This window comes from Aythya ferina (assembly GCF_964211825.1).
Source record: "Aythya ferina genome assembly, chromosome: 2".
Classification (NCBI taxonomy): Eukaryota; Metazoa; Chordata; class Aves; order Anseriformes; family Anatidae; genus Aythya; species Aythya ferina.
Genome location: NC_140297.1, coordinates 116,778,789 through 116,785,620, shown reverse-complemented (window position 1 = coordinate 116,785,620; position 6,832 = coordinate 116,778,789).

The window sequence follows — 6,832 nt, the reverse complement described above, 5'->3', positions numbered from 1 at the left end:
CCCTAACTAAGAAACTAATTAGCTTTGAAAATTTGGCTTTCTTAATCATCAAAGAAGATTGGACAGAGCTCATCCTTAATTTAGAGAATAATTACTATCAGTGCTCTGAAGCTTTACACATTAGTCATTCTCACAGAAGATTGAATGGGTTGAAGGGAGTCACTCTCTGGAGCCTACAGTCCCATGCTTTTACACTCATCTTTTTCTTCTAATAAAATGCAAACCCTATGAAAGTTTACATAAAATCTATTTTGAAATTGCTAAAAGTTTGTCTAAATTTTAAGTTATATCAGCTTTACATCTCAGAATAATATAATTCAGCTTCTGTGCTTAAACTAGCTTTTCTTGTTTGCACTTCTCATTATAATTCTTACACAAAAAAACACTATTTGCCTAACAAAAGGTGTACTTTTTATGATCTTGAGTATACCCATTGTCACAGCAGATCTTGATTTTCACCTGCATTTTTTTGGAACTGGGAAGTAATCATATATTTCATTGTGATTTTTCAAACAAAAGCTACATAATTTATTTACCATTTAAGTACCTCTTCTTCCAGATATATAAGTAAAAAATATTTTTAGAAATTTATACATTTCTAAATTAAATAGTTTTTGTTTTAATAAAATAAGCTTAAATAAAGATAACACATGATTAATTTACTTAAAATTACATGGACCTATCTAATACTTGGATAAAAAACTTCAAGTGAAATTCCAGAAGAATAGTGTCTCCCATGTTTTGAAGCTCAGTTCAGTTGGAAGTGAGAAATACTTCCAATTCCTCCAATCTACCTCCAAGTGACAATAAAAGGAATAATCAAGGTGGCTGGGAGTTGTTTTTTTTTGGTTTGTTTGTTTGTTTGTTTGTTTTTCCCTCATGTTCAGGCCAAAACCAAGAAGAAAAGGAAACAAAGAATTAATGTTGCAAGTAGCTTCTTCTAAATTATATCAGAACATTGGTCCACATCAAATTAATTTAGATGGTATGATCTAGACAGTCAAAGACAAATAGTAGCTATCAGAAGAACTAATGTTATTTATAACAAAATAATCTTCACTATTATCAAAGTATTTGTTTTCCAGAAGTGTACACACTCTGTCCCAAACTGCAGGAAAAAGCATAAATAGCTTTCAGCACAGAAATGCCTCACTGTGAAACTTACTGTTGTTTCTCAGAAAATCTTAAACTATTATTCAGGGGCATTTGAAAAATGAGTGGAATCTTAAAAAAATTATTGGGAAAGGAAGAAAGAACTCAAAATAGAAATCACAGTATGTCACTGCATAAATACATGGATTTACACTTTGAATACTCTATACTCTTCTAGACATCTCAAAAAGCAGCTACTAGAGGCAGAAAAAATACCAAGAATGGAAATAAAAATGATTTATTTTCATGTACTGAAACTAAAAGTAGTATCAGCTGTGGGAGGCAGTGGGTGGAAGAGGAGACAGATCTGCAGTTTCACAAATGACATATAGAGAAAAAAAGGGAAGGATTAGTCACAGTTTCTTACAAGCTGAAAATTTGGAAGGTATTGAATGAAATGATCAGGCGATTGAAATAAAACAAATGAAAGCAGGCACTGTTTGCACAGCAAATAATCAAATGGTGTCATTCAGAGCTGTGTCATATTATGGAGGACAAAACCATATATATATCAGGAAAAGAATAAGAAAAAATAACATGGAACATTGGTGGTTGCTAGAGACACTGACTTTGAAATACTGCTTGGCAGAGATGGAGAGCGTACAAGGAAAAGACCACACTACACATGCTTTACTTCTTATACTATCTCCCTAAATATCAGTTACATTCTGCTGCTGGAGATAGGATGAATTTTATGGACTTTCAATGGGATGTGGTAGAGCAGTTTAATTTTCTCTCTTCTCATGAAATATGTCTGCTGAACTTTCCTAGAGATTTCACAAAGATGAGGGTGATAAGACACAAAGGGGATTTCTTACTTTTTGAGACTCCTAAGACATATACAAAGTATGGATTTAGTTGTGTATCATGCTTACTTCTCTATTTGCCTAGTTACATGCTAAGAAAATTATTTAAGGAAGTAGTATATCTAAGTAGAAAAAAAAAATTGAAGCATAGCAGAATGAAAACAGGTCATCAAACATTTTTTTTTTTTTTAAACAGGAATTATTTGTTCTGCATGGCTTTATTTAGACTTACATCAAAGATGTGTAATAAAACTGCATAGGAGGGGCTGATGGGAGTTGCTTGAGTATTATTCATCACACATTTTTTTAATGTACTGTGTTTACTAATCCTATGATTCCTTTTTACTCATGTCAGGTATCAAAACTGAAATTTTCTGTATCCATATTCACTGCATGTAAGAGAATTATTAGGTAGGAAACACTCAGAGAAGAGATTATTTTATAAGAATAAGAACATTCCTTAATGCAACAGAGAGTTTTTATAATATCCTATTCCAATTTGAGTATGGGTAGAAACCTCTGTGGAACTATAAAAAAAAAATACATACTAGTCTGAGTTACAGGAAATTTTAATCATCCTGGATACAGTTCTGAGCCCAAATGCTAACAGATTACAGTAGTAAGCAATAATACTATGATAGCAGGTCACATATTGTTAGGAAATACCAAACAGATTTCATTACTAAAGTATCAATGAACTGTAAATACCGCCAGGCTATGTTTACTTTAAAAGTTGTGAATCTTAATATTAGATCAGGGAGTAAGCAGGGAGAAAAACTGTTTGAGAAAGGAGTCTTGGTCTGAGTGATCACAGATAGGTTCAAAACTGCCACAACGGTTTCAAGTGCAGGGTAGGCAAACAGGTGGATAAATAAAGCTTCAGTTTTCAGAAGACCAAACTTCGACACTGCAAAGCAACTAAGAGGCATCCATGGATTGAAATGTGAGAGTATCACATGTAAAGAAAATTCCGATAGCCTGGGCTTGAGTGGCAATTTCTTGTTACTTACAAGACACTATAAGAAATCAGGGTATTTACAGAAATGAGAAGGTTATGGTCTTCAGCTAGAAAGTGCACAAATATAAAAGTACAGTGAGAATAGTAAAATGTCTGTCTGGAAGACGTATTCTGAAGACACTGATGGAAATAATAAGGTTTCTTAGCATGATACTATTCACACAAGCAGGGCCATATCCTGAGGATCAAGTGGAGATTATGGGATAGTATACACCACAGATCACAATACTTTGCTCCAGTTTTAATAGGAGAAATTATATGTAGGATTAAGGAAAGATTATGCAACAAAGATAGGAAACAGAAATTGTCACATGCATACTGGGTACAAAAATAAGCATGTGTTTTGTGAAATCTGAACATCCTGGACAATGTCCAGTAGCAGTGATTTTAAAAGAACCTACAGCCTGAGGAGTGATACTTTACTTATTCCCATTAAGAACAGTAGGTATGATAGACATATCTGAAAAGAAAAAGTGGGCTATCGGAAGAGTAGTCAAGAACGTGGAGATTAAATAATGTAAATTCAAAGTGATTTTGGTAAAAGTAAATTATGACATGTAATAATATATCTTTCTTTGATGTCATTTAGATGGGGTCAGCACAGTGGATTTAGTAACCTAGATTTAAGCAAAACATTGATTCAAAGTAATTAAAATTAATATCAAAGGAAGAAAAATTAAAGGGGAAATTAAAATGAGGAATATTTAATGATTAACATGATAGCTAAAGGGAAGACTATGATGAGATACACTGAAAAGAGAGTTGTCCAGATGAACAGAGGAGAGCAATGATATTTTCCAAGAACCAGTTTTGCTTAATATTTTTATTCATAACATTGCTTTAAAATAATGATGATGATGATAATAATAAAATTAGATTGTTTGCATTAATAATCTATGGTATGTATGATGCAACACTTGAAAAATCCTGCCAGTGATGATAGGAACAGGTGGTTCACACATTGTAAACTGGAATTACAGAAGAAGGATAAAAATGACATAATAGAAAGCAATGCACATAGAAACTAAATACAGAAGTTTTATTCTAAATTGAAGGCTTATCAACCAAAGTTGGCACTTCAAGAGTGGGCACTAGATTTACTGGCAGGTCTCAGGAGGACTATTTTATCTAGAATATCAGAAGGTCATTTTAGGATGAACTATTTCCAGTAAAAACCAGGGAATTATAGTATTATGGTACGTAATGTTATCAAGACGTTCTTTAAAAATGTCATGTTAAGTTCTTACATCTATGCTCATAGAATAATATAAATTTGAATTGAATTTGAAAGGCTAATATAAAATAGGATAAGGTGTTTCAGAAGGCTCAAAGTCTATTTATGTTATCAAAGTGGAAGTTTTAGAGGTGTTAAGATTTCTTTTAAAATTTCATCTGGATAAACATTGGAGCTGGAGAGAAATGTTTACCCATAATAAACTTATGAAAGGCATTGGTTGTACAAGGTCTGTAACTTAAAGACGTTTTTCAATGACTGAAACTTAAGATGTTTTTCAAATGAAGTAAAGCAGGCAAGAAACCTTAATAGGTTAAGTATGATGATTGTGAAGTTTATGAAGTGTTTTACGGATGGTTACTTGCTTTTAATATTCTGGCAGTATTTGTTGCACTTGATTTTATTATTATTCCCAATTAATCCCATGGATCTTGTATTCGCTTAGTTTTTGCATGAGACAGGAAGAAACTTTTACAAATTTTGATGCACAACTTTGACTCCAGAGGATTTATAATTCCCTTCCTTTGTAGACTGGAATGTATTAAAGATTAGCAACAGGCAGGAATAAGATATCATCAGGCATTGGATTTAGAAGCAGAAATCAATTTTCCCTCAGATTCCAGTATCATAAAGCCTTGTTTTGGAATTCTTCCTTTATTTTTTGCTTTTTTTTTTTTTTTTTTTTAATAATGCGTGATATTTTATTTCTTTGGATCATTTAAGATTATTTCATGCTCTCAATCTTTATGGTGTCAGAGGCCAAAACAACATTTTCTCTCTCCCTTAATACAGAGAATATGCCCTGAGACATGGCTTTATGCTAAAAATCTAAATTTTTTATAACAAATTTCAGGAATTTTCTGATGTCCTTCAGTGGAAAAGCAAGGAAGGTTAGATGAAATACAGTTTCTAATAGATTATTCTGCAACTAATATTGTAACTACAGACTGTAATGGTGTTTTTCACTGTGATGACGGTTAGCTAATTAGAGTTTACAATACAAATGGGTCTCTGCAATGCTCTACTGCATTTTGAGGCAAACACAGCTTTGCTTTGAACACCAAAGACAGACTTTGCATAGTTTTGATTATTTTTATATAATTTTGACCAAATATATATTATGTATGTCAGATAATAATATTTTATCCATTTCACATCTGATATTGATATTTTTCATCTTTAATATGCAGATACCTCTTTCTACTTAATGCTGAAGTTTTGGATCACTACTAATCCTGTCTTACATATATGACACTACATTGTTTCATTAATGTAATTATTAACAAATACTTTGTTGCCAGTTTTGTGCAGAGAGATAAGTTTACAAATTGCTGTTTTCATGACTGGCTCCTGAGAAAAGCAGTACTCTTCTTTATGTTACTTCGGAAGGTTTTTTGCAGTCCTGACCTGGGATGCTCAGGGTGCCAAACCTAAATGTGATGGTGGGCTGTGCTGCAAGACCAGCCCTGAGGGTGACCAAGGTGGCTGGGAGTACCTGGTTGCCTTCTGCAGTACGCCCTTTGTTGCTGGCCTTTGTTTTGATCTCCTGCCCTTCGTTGCTGCCTTTTTTTTTCTGATCTCCTGTCCCTTGTTGTTACCCTCAGAGGAACTATTATTTATTTGCTTCCTAGCTAGCTAGGAGCTGCTGAAGCAGGCAGCAGGCTAGAAGTGGAGAGCTGCTGTAGTGGTGTGGGCTTGTTCCACAGCTGTGGTTTTAGGGAAGACAAGGGGATGGCTGCCTAAGCTCTCTGCTCTTTGAAGTCTGGCTGTGCAGGTCTCGATGGTTAGGACTCTGCATGGCTTCAGGTATGAAAACCTGTCCCTGCAGCAGTCACTGGCAAAAGCCCAGGAGTTTACACCTGGACTTCAACTGTAGCATTCATTTGGTGAAACACAGTGATATGATAGAGCAACTCAGAGTTTTCTTAGCTCCCAAAGCCACAGAAAGTCAAGCCTAACAGGACAGATTAAGCAGGCAACCAAAACAGGGGAATGGGATTTTGTGAATGTGATATTACAGCCATAATACAAATATTGCTATGCTGTTCTGTAAAATGATACTGCTCATTTTCCTTTAATATTCTTTACTGACTAAATCATACTCTTACCTCCTGATTGTTCTTTCCCTTTGTCTCCCACACCTTCCCTTTTACCTTCACCTTCTTTCTGATTTGCTGGTGATACCACATCAGGCAGGGTATGTCCTTAACCCAATAGTAAGCCATGTTTTGCTGACATTTTTACAACCAGAATATGGGAACCATAGTTCATGGCTCTATATGTTTTCTGGACATTGCTTAAAAATTTATTAGATGCCTTAGAATAATAATAATGATAAATAAATAGATAGATAGATAGATAGATAGATAGATAGATAAATTAAGGACATAAGCCATCTGTCTTTTAGTCTGGTGCAATTTCATAGAATCATAGAATGGGTTGAGTTGGAAGGGACCTCAAAGATCATCCAGTTCCAAGCCCCCTGCCATGGACAAAGACACCTCCCACCAGACCAGGTTGCACAAAAACCAATCCAGCCTGACCTTGAACACCTCCAGGGATGGTGCATCCACAGCTTTTCTGGGCATTCTGTGCCAGTGCCTCACCACTCTCTGAATGAAG